Below are 10,571 nucleotides of genomic sequence, written 5' to 3' on the forward strand. Positions count from 1 at the left end.
ATCCTCCCAATACAGGGCGCCTGGGTTTGAGCCCTCATCAGGGAACTAAGATCCCACATGCCACAACTAAGACCCAGTGGAGCCAAATAAACAAATATTAAAAAACTTTTTTCCAACCATCTTTGAGATTCAATGATTTTATTGAAAGTCTCACCCAAATACATAGAGTGATTGAAATGTTTTCAGTCTGATAATCCTATCAACCACTACACTACAACCATCACCACCACTGTAGCACGAACTGGCTTAATTTTACATAATTTTGTCTCATGTTTGTGCTGATTCCTAATTATCACAATGTTCTTTTTAAAATATTTTCCAACCTCATTTTAAATAGTCACCTTGAAAATTTTACATGAGATTTTAAGAAGAATGTGCTTGCCTCTAGTTTGCACAAGCCACTTCCCCTTTGTCCCCTCTAGTGAAAACAGGAGCATTTGGTTTTTTCAGTCTTCCGACATTTCCTTTGATTTTTGGCAGTAGACCTCAGTCACTTTCACCAGTACCTTTAGTTCCCTAAGGTACATCTGGCTTTGTTCTAAGAGTTTTTAATTCATTTAAAATAAGTTATCCCTTCCTCCTTTCTGCCATTTTGGCTTCAATCCCTTTTTGCTGTTTTTATTTTTTGTTGGTGGTGGTATTGTTTATTTATTTCTTTATTTTTACCTTTTTCCAACTTGATGATTATCTTCCCCTTATAGTTGAAGGTGAAGCCAGAGCAGACAGAAGCCAGAGCACTCTTTGTATCCTGTGAGACCATGCACATTTCGTGCTTGAAGCCCTTTAGTTGCATTTCACTGGATAATAAAATAATTAAAACCCAGACTCCTCTCCATGGTCTAGCAAGCCCTGCCCTGAACTCTGCCTGTCTCTTCACACTCAGGTCTACCATTCCCTGTCTTGTCCACAGTGTTCCAGTTACACTTGACTTTTTAAATATGTACCTCAAACTTATCAAGCTCTTTCCCATAATAGAGCCTTTGCATGAGCTGTCCCCTCTACCCAGAATGCTCTTCATCCTGTAGCTGGTTTCTTATCATGCCACGCTTGCCTCAGATGACTTCTTGAGTAACACTCCCTGGACACACTGTCTAAATTGGCTTCCTACCCATCACCTCCACCTGAAGCTACTCTACTCTCATGACCCTGTTCCTTATTCCTCCCATCTTCTCTCACTCTCCAAATTTATCTTATTTTAAATTTATGTACTTGCTTATTTTCTGTTTTCAACTCAAAATTCTATGAAACCAACCTTGTTTGTCCTTTTTGCTGTGGGATCCCTATGCCTAGATTGGTACCAGGAGGATATTCTGGGAATCCTGAATGAATGAATGAATAAGTGGATGGAGGAATGAGAGGATAGTGCAAAAAGAGTGAAGAGCAGAAGCCATACTCAATAGAGGGAACAGATAAATAGTCAAAGGAATGGGAGAAGGTGCAGAAAGATACAGTGTCACACTAGGCAAGGGAAGAGAGAATCTCTATTAATAGACTTGGGAGACACTCCTCCATAGAGGGGTCTTCAGCTAACTGTGCTCAGAGATTGGGGAGGTGGAGTGGGGTGGATCGAGCCTGAGGTTCTCAGAGATTTTGAGATGGAGGGAAGGAATAATTCTGATAGGGGAAAGAAAAATGACATCTGAGATATGCATGGAGAAGTTAGTCCTCCTGAGGAAAGAAACCCATTTCACTAAGATTATGGGGGAAGAGTTAATAACAGTAGTGGTGGTGATCCTGTGAGTAAAGATAAATTATGAGATTTTTTAAATTAAAAAAATTATTATTTTTTTAATATTTATTATATTTTAGTTGCAGCACACAGGATCTTTGTTGCCGCATGTGGGATCTTTATTTGTAGCATGTGGGATCTAGTTTCCTGACCAGGAATCGAACCTGGGTCCCCTGCCCTGGAAAGGTGAAGTGTTAATCGCTGGACCACCAGGGAAGTCCTGAGATCTTAAGAGATATGCACACACACACACACACACACACACACATATATGCACATAAATCTTGATAAAACAGGAGACCCTAATGCTGGGAGGGATTGGGGGCAGGAAGAGAAGGGGATGACAGATGATGAGATGGCTGGATGGCATCGCCAACTTGATGGACATGAGTTTGGGTAAGCTCTGGGAGTTGGTGATGGACAGGGAGGCCTGGTGTGCTGAGATTCATGGGGTCGCAAAGAGTTGGACATGACTGAGCGACTGAACTAAACTGAACTGAGGGGGTGGGGAGGGACTGGGGAACTGGGGACAAAAGAACTGGTGTGGAATCACCGTGGGAGCCTTCTTGACCCAGAGACGCCAAGGGAAGCATTTTGAGATCTACATATACCTGAACTTAGAGTCAAGATGTGGAAATCAGAGCCAAGTGTAGGCAGGTCAAGTGACCTGCTTCTGCTATTCTAAGTGGATTTTGAAAAATAGTGCACACCCCATGGGATGAGAGGGAGAAACCTGTTTATTTTAAACTGTGGCCACAGAGCACATGTGGGACTGAGAGATATCAAGCTTCCTCAAATCTTTCCCTTATCCAGCCTGCCAGCTGCGTGGGTACTGTCACCAGCCAAGGGATGTTTGGGATTAGAACAGGAAACAGTGACATGGTGACCAGACTGTGCAATCTCTTTCTGGAACTGCACATGGCAGAGAATCTGGCAGGTAAGGTGGGGCCTGAACTATTTTTTTCTTTTTAAGTAGAATTGAATTTCATCTGAATGATTAGGGAAGCCAGAACTTTCCTGATGCCCAGCAGGACCCCTACCCCTACCACTCATAATACACCCGATGTACAAAAAAAGATCCCCTGGAGGAGGGCATGGCAACCCACTCCAGTATTCTTGCCTGAAGAATCCCATGGACAGAGGAGCCTGGCGGGGCTACACTCCATGGGGTCACAAAGAGTCAGACACTACTGAAGCAATTAGCATGCATGCACACACTGCTTTTACCAATCTCCAGGAAACTCATGGTTGCACATCAGTGAGAAAGCTGTCAATAATTAGTTATGGTAATCCAAACATCTGAATGGGAAAAAAGAAAATATAATTGGTGATTAGGTACTTCACCTCAGAAGAAAAGTTGTATTTTCTTTTCTGTTGGTTTTTTTCTTTTTAAGTACTATGTTCCAACTTAAAAAAAGTATCTTTTTATTTTATTTTTGGTTATGTTGAGGTTTCCTTGCTGTGTGCAGACTTTTTTTTCTCTAGTTGCAGCTGTACAGGGCCACTCTCTAATTGCAGTGCACGGCCTTCGTATTGCAGTGGCTTCTCTTATTGCAGAGCACTGGCTCTGTAGTTGTGGCACACGGGTTTAGTTGGCCAATGGCATGTGGAATCTTCTCAGACCAGGGACTGAATCCACGTCCCCTACAATGGCAGGTGGATTCTCTCTCTCTTTTTAGTTTATTTATTATTAACTGAAAGATAATTGCTTTACAATATTGTGTTGGTTTCTGGCATACACCAACAGGAATCAGTCATAAGTATACATTTCTCACCTCCCTCTTGAACTTCCTTCCCACCTCCCACCCTATCCCACCCCTCAAGGTTGTCACAGAGCACCGATTTGAGCTCCCTGCAAATTCCCACTAGCTATCTATTTTACATATGGTAATATGTATATGTATTATAATATGTATGTATATGTAATGTGTATATATAATATGTATATGTAAATATAATATGTATTTGACATATGGTATATGTTTCCAAGATACTCTCTCCATCTGTCCCACCCTTTCCTTCCCCCACTGTGTCCACAAGTTAGCAGGCAGATTCTTAGCCACTGAACTACCAGGGAAGTCCTTATAAGGTATTTTCAATTATTTCTGTTAGCCTGGCATAATTTTTTATGCATTTCTGGCAGGCATGTGGCTGGAAATCTCAAACTAAGTAGGAAAGAAAAATCTCTTGGGGAAATAAGTATCATCGCCACCTTTGCTGCTTTTCTAAATACTACTGTTGTTCTGATATTTGGGACAGAACTCATCAGAAACACTATTGAAAAACAAGAGAAAGAAACCACAAAATGAGGCCCAGGTCTGGGACACAGGCCTGTTGCTTGCCTAGTTGTACTCTGAATAGTTCTGACATTTTCATTTAACCTCTCTGAACTGATTGTCTCTAATTGTCCGCCTCCCAGATTTACTGTGAGCACACATGAACGCATGTGTGTGGATGTGTTCTGGATCTTGTAAAGTCCTATAAAACCAAGAGGTATTAGGCTCCTATTTAGATGATTTCTTTAATCCTTACAGAGATGTGCTCAGCTGTTAACTTCAGCAGCAGGATGAGAAATAATCTGCTTTTCATGATTATCACCACTCTGGTTATCATTATCATCATCAGCATTAGTATCTCATCATCATGGTATTTGAAGGCATGCTTTGGCCCGGAGCCATGCTATTGTAATTCATATGGATTAATTCATTTAATCCTCACAACAATCTTAAAAAGTAGGTACTGTTATAATTCTCTCTCTTTTTTGGGAGAAATAAAAACAAGAGGAATTGACTTGCTCACTCAACTTGTAGATGGTAGAACTGTGACCCAAACATAAGGTTCTTTGTCTCCAAAACTTTAAGGACTTAACTTGTCCTATGAGAAATTGACCATCAAAAGGCACTTCTATGTACAGATCAGTCAGAAAGGTAATGACTCATCGTGCGATGGAAAGTTCTTAGATAAATGTTGTGTGTGTCTATGTGTGTGAGAAAAAGTAGGAACTCACTCAAATTCTGGGTGAATGAGAAACCTGTGCTGGGAAATGGGAGATGAGAAACATAAATACCAATGTCTTTTTGGTAAAGACATTTTGAATTTCCCAGGGAAATTAGGAAGAAGTTTTATCTTTGAATCTGCAGAAACTAGCAAAGTACTTGGTAAGTACTAAAGATACAATCTAGAGTGAGGATAAGACATCAGTGGTGAGAACAGGTGGGTTCACAAATAATTGTGATACAAAGGATATTAAGAGTAAAGTACAGAGGATCAGGGACTCCCCCCGGAAGTCCTATGGTTAAGACTCCAAGCTTCCACTACAGGGGGCAAGGGTTTGATCCCTGGTCGAGGAAGTTCTGCAAGCCACAGTGTGAGGCCAAAAGAAGAAAAAAGGTAACATATAGAGATGCAAGGTAGTTTACATTTCAAGCAGTAAAAGGAACAAGAAGGGGGTACATTTGAAACCCTCCTAAAGCAAAGATAGGACCTCAACAGGAGGTAATTGGAAAGCAAGACATTCTTGACGGGAAAACAAAATGGAGGAAAAGCTCAGAGGCAGGAGAGTTTGAGATCTGAGATGAGGAAAGTGAACAATTTAGTTTATGTGAACACTGGACACATTTAGAGAAATGATGGTGGGTAATGCTGGAACAGTAAGTTAAGTAAATAGTCTTTAATGCCCTTTTAAAAAGTCTGATTTGATAGGTAATTGGGAGTCACTGGAGATTTCAAAGTATATGAGTAAGGTGATAGGAAATGAGTTTAGGCAAATTAATCTGGCAGAATAGGAGACACAGAGTGGAGAAAATGGGCAAAATGACTGCAGTAGATGTAGTGAGAGGGAAGGAGGGGCTGAAGTAAGAGGGGGGAAGAGGGAGCGAGGGGGGAGAGGTCTGATCCTGGAGAAAATGTGAAGGTAAAAGGCATTGGATTTGGCAAATGACCAGATGTGAGGTTGGGCTTCCCTGGTGGCTCAGACAGTAAAGAATCTGCCTCCAATGGAGGAGACCAGGGTCCGATCCCTGGGTTGGGAAGATCCCCTGGAGAAGGGAACGGCTATTCACTCCAGTATTCTTGCCTGAAGAACCCCATGGACAGAGGAGCCTGGTGAGCTAAAGTGAGCAACTAACACACACAGATATGGGGCAAGGGAGGAAAAGTCATTCTAGTCATGGTCAATGGGGAAATTTTATATATATATATATATATTTTTTTTTTTTTTTTTTTAACTGAGCCACATCTTAGTCGTGGCATGTAGGATCTAGTTCCTTGACCAAGGATCAAACCCTGGTCCTTGCATTGGGATCATGAAGTCTTAGCCACTGGACCACCAGAGGAAATGGTGGGGAAATTTTTTATGTCATTAGAAGTTATAGAGAAGATAACAGGAGTGATTTAGGGGAGATTCCTGGCCAGGGAATTTTCAACATGCCTCAGAGCAATTAAGCCCTTGTGTCACAACTACTGAGCCTGGGCTCTAGAGCCCAAGAGCTGCAACGGCTGAAGCCTGTGCGCCTAGAGCCTGTGCTTTGCAACAGAGAAGCCACCACAGTGAGAAGGCCTGGCACTGCAACCAGAGAGTAGCCCCTGCTTGTCACAACTAGAGAAAAGCCTGGGCAAAGCAATGAAGACCCAGTGCAGCCATTAATAAATTATATATATATAATGGATTTGTGATGAATGCAGTTCCAGTGACTTCAAGGCTTTCTCCAATAAAAATAAGCAACTATTCCCAAAGGCTGGGAGTGACAAGATGGAACAGAAGTTGAAAGTGTTGAGGCATTCTAGAGTGGTAGTAAGTATGTTTGTGAAATGGCTAATTATATGCCAAGTCAAACAGATGGATAGAAAAGGACGATAAGGAATCATAGAAGGGGACTTCCCCGGTGGTCCAGTCATTAAGAATCCAACTTGCAATGCAGCAGACTCAGATTCGAGCCCTGGTCTGGGAACTAAGATCCCACTTGCCACAGGGCAACTAAGCCTGTGCACCACAGCTACTAAGACCTAACACAGCCAAATAAATAAACATTAAAAGAGAATTATAGAGTGACTTGTGATGACAGTAAGAATAAGAAGCAATTTTAGGGATTGCAAGCAGCTGAGAGAAAAGGAAGAGCAGGAGATAATTGTCAGAGAAGATATACTGGGGGTTGGACTCTTTGGAATGGAGCTACACTGAGGGATAAACAAGTCTGTATGGTGGGCATCCTGTTAAGCGACCAGGGTACATTGTAGATAGAGGACATTGGAGTTAAGGTGATCAGGATAATGGGTTTTTTTAATTTACAAATTTGAATTATTTTTCCAACAAGCAAACATTACTGCAAAGCAAAAAAAAAAAAAAAAATCAAAACAAATAGTCATGGCATTCAAAGAAATGAAACAGAGGAAGAGATTTCAAGTTCATATGCAGGTCAGTAAATCAACAATTCTTGACTAAATTCACTAAATGGTCAGCTGGACTGGATTGAAAACTGGTGGATGTTTGCAGATCTCTGGAATTTAAAAGAAAGAAAACGTGTGAGGCCAAAATATAAGAAGAGTTATCAGCATGGATTATTGACATTCGTGAAGGCAACGGTGGTATAAAAAAGAGAACAGCCTTTCTCAGATGGAGAGGAAGATGGATGATTTCTAGGGAAGTCAGCAGAGAACTTTGAAGAAGCTACAAGAATAGTGACCTGTATGAGCCCCATAAAGGAGCAGCTGAGTTGAGTCATTTGTATAAAACTGTGGTCTCATTATGGCAACTGGGAGCCTGGATAGTGAATGCTTCTCTTCCAGGGGAATAGAAGTAAGTGGAGCACACAGCCTCCTTCCAAAGGATTCTGGGAAGATTAGTACTGATAAGAGCTGAGGGAGAAAGTAAGAAAAGATTCAGTGAAGAAATGAAAGACATAACAGTCAAAATTGGGGGGAAGTTTGTTCCTAAAAGTACAAATAAAAACATAGTCTATGAATTCTAATAACAACATAGTCCTCCTGCATACACTGGAACTTATGGTACCCAAATACAACCCCAAAATAAGCATCTGTGCCTTGCCAGCAATCCCTGAGGGCCTTAAAGGCCACGAGGGTGGAGTCAGATCTCAGAGGGAGGAGAAGATGCCTTTTGTTTTTATGAGGGAGGGAAGAGACACACCCTTGGTCCTGTTTTTGTGTATAGGAGAGATGGCTGAAGTGATCAGTGCAAAGCAATAAAAATAAACAATAGAATGGGAAAGACTAGAGACCTCTTCAAGAAAATCAGAGATACCAAGGGAACATTTCAGACAAAGATGAGCTCAATGAAGGACAGAAATGGCTTGGACCTAACAGAAGCAGAGGATACTAAGAAGAGGTGGCAAGAATACACAGAACTATACAAAAACGATCTTCATGACCCAGATAACCATGATGGTGTGATCACTCACCTAGAGCCAGACATCCTGGAATGCAGTCAGGTGGGCCTTAGGAAGCATCACTATGAACAAAGCTAGTAGAGGTGATGAATTCCAGCCGAGCTATTTCAAATCCTAAAAGATGCTGTTAAAGTACTGCACTCAATATGCCAGCAAATTTGGAAAATTCAGCAGTGGCCACAGGACTGGAAAAGGTCAGTTTTAATTCCATTCCCAAAGAAAGATAATGCCAAGGAATGTTCAAACTACCACACAATTGCACTCATCTCACAGGCTAGTGAAGTAATGCTCAAAATTCTCCAAGCCAGGCTTCAACAGTACATGAATCATGAACTTCCAGATGTTCAAGCTGGATTTAGAAAAGGCAGAGGAACCAGAGGTCAAATTGCCAACATCTGTTGGATCATCAAAAAAGCAAGAGAGTTCCAGAAAAACATCTACTTCTGCTTTATTGACTATGCCAAAGCCTTTGACTGTGTGGATCACAACAAACTGTGGAAAATTCTTCAAGAAATGGGCATACCAGACCACCTTACCTGCCTCCTGTACGCAGGTCAAGAAGCAACAGTTAGAAATGGACATGGAACAACAGAGTGGTTCCAAATCGGGAAAGGAGTCTGTCAAGAATATTGTCATCCTGGTTATTTAATTTATATGCAGAGTACATCATGTGAAATACCAGGCTGGATAAAGCACAAGCTGGAATCAAGATTGCCAGGAGAAATATCAATCACCTCAGATATGCAGATGACACCACTCTTACGGCAGAAAGTGAAGAGGAACTGAGGAGACTCTTGGTAAAAGTAAAAGAGGAGAATGAAAAAGCTGGCTTAAAGCTCAACATCAGAAAACTAAGATCATGGCATCCAGTCCAATCACTTCATGGCAAATAGATGGGGAAACAGTGACAGACTTTATTTTGGGGGGCTCCAAAATCACTGCAGATGGTGACTGCAGCCATGAAATTAAAAGATGCTTGCTCCTTAGAAGAAAAGCTACGACCAACCTAGAAAATATATTAAAAAGCAGAGACATTACTTTGTCAACAAAGACACATCTAGTCAAAGCTATAGTTTTTCCAGTAGTCATGTATGCATGTGAGAGTGGACTATATAGAAAGTCAGTTCAGTTCAGTCACTCAGTCGTGTCCGACTCTTTGCAACCCCATGAATTGCAGCACGCCAGGTCTCCCTGTCCATCACCAACTCCCGGAGTTCACTCAGACTCACATCCATCGAGTCAGTGATGCCATCCAGCCATCTCATCCTCTGTCATCCCCTTCTCCTCCTGCCCCCAATCCCTCCCAGCATCAGAGTCTTTTCCAATGAGTCAACTCTTCGCATGAGGTGGCCAAAGTACTGGAGTTTCAGCTTTAGCATCATTCCTTCCGAAGAACACCCGGGACTGATCTCCTTCAGAATGGACTGGTTGGAGCTCTTTGCAGTCCAAGGGACTCTCAAGAGTCTTCTCCAACACCACAATTCAAAAGCATCAATTCTTTGGCACTCAGCTTTCTTCACAGTCCAACTCTCACATCCATACACGACCACAGGAAAAACCATAGCCTTGACTAGACGAACCTTTGTTGGCAAAGTAATGTTTCTGCTTTTGAATATGCTATCTAGGTTGGTCATAACTTTCCTTCCAAGGGATAAGCATCTTTTAATTTCATGGCTGCAATCACCATCTGCAGTGATTTTGGAGCCCAGAAAAATAAAGTCTGACACTGTTTCCACTGTTTCCCCATCTATTTCCCATGAAGTGATGGGACCAGATGCCATGATCTTCATTTTCTGAATGTTGAGCTTTAACTTTTTCACTCTCCTCTTTCAATTTCATCAAGAGGGTTTTTAGTTCCTCTTCACTTTCTGCCATAAGGGTGGTGTCATCTGCATATCTGAGGTTATTGATACTTCTCCTGGCAATCTTGATTCCAGCTTGTGCTTCTTCCAGCCCAGCGTTTCTCATGATGTTCTCTGCGTATAAGTTAAATAAGCAGGGTGACAATATACAGCCTTGACGTACTCCTTTTCCTATTTGGAACCAGTCTGTTGTTCCATGTCCAGTTCTAACTGTTGCTTCCTGACCTGCATACAAATTTCTCAAGTGGCCGGTCAGGTGGTCTGGTATTCCCATCTCTTGAAGAATTTTCCACAGTTTATTGTGATCCACACAGTCAAAGGCTTTGGCATAGCCAAGAAAGCAGATCTTTCTGGAACTCTCTTGCTTTTTTGATGATCCAGAGGATGTTGGCAATTTGACCTCTGGTTCCTCTGCCTTTTCTAAAACCAGCTTGAACATCAGGAAGTTCATGGTTCACATATTGCTGAAGCCTGGCTTGGAAAATTTTGAGCATTACTTTATTGCCTTTCTTTGGGATTGGAATGAAAACTGACCTTTTCCAGTCCTGTGGCCACCGCTGAGTTTTCCAAATTTGCTGG

Source organism: Bos grunniens, chromosome 15 (genome assembly GCF_055505025.1).
Source record: "Bos grunniens cultivar Pamir isolate PY7600 chromosome 15, Bosgru_T2T1.0, whole genome shotgun sequence".
In the NCBI taxonomy this organism is placed as follows: domain Eukaryota; kingdom Metazoa; phylum Chordata; class Mammalia; order Artiodactyla; family Bovidae; genus Bos; species Bos grunniens.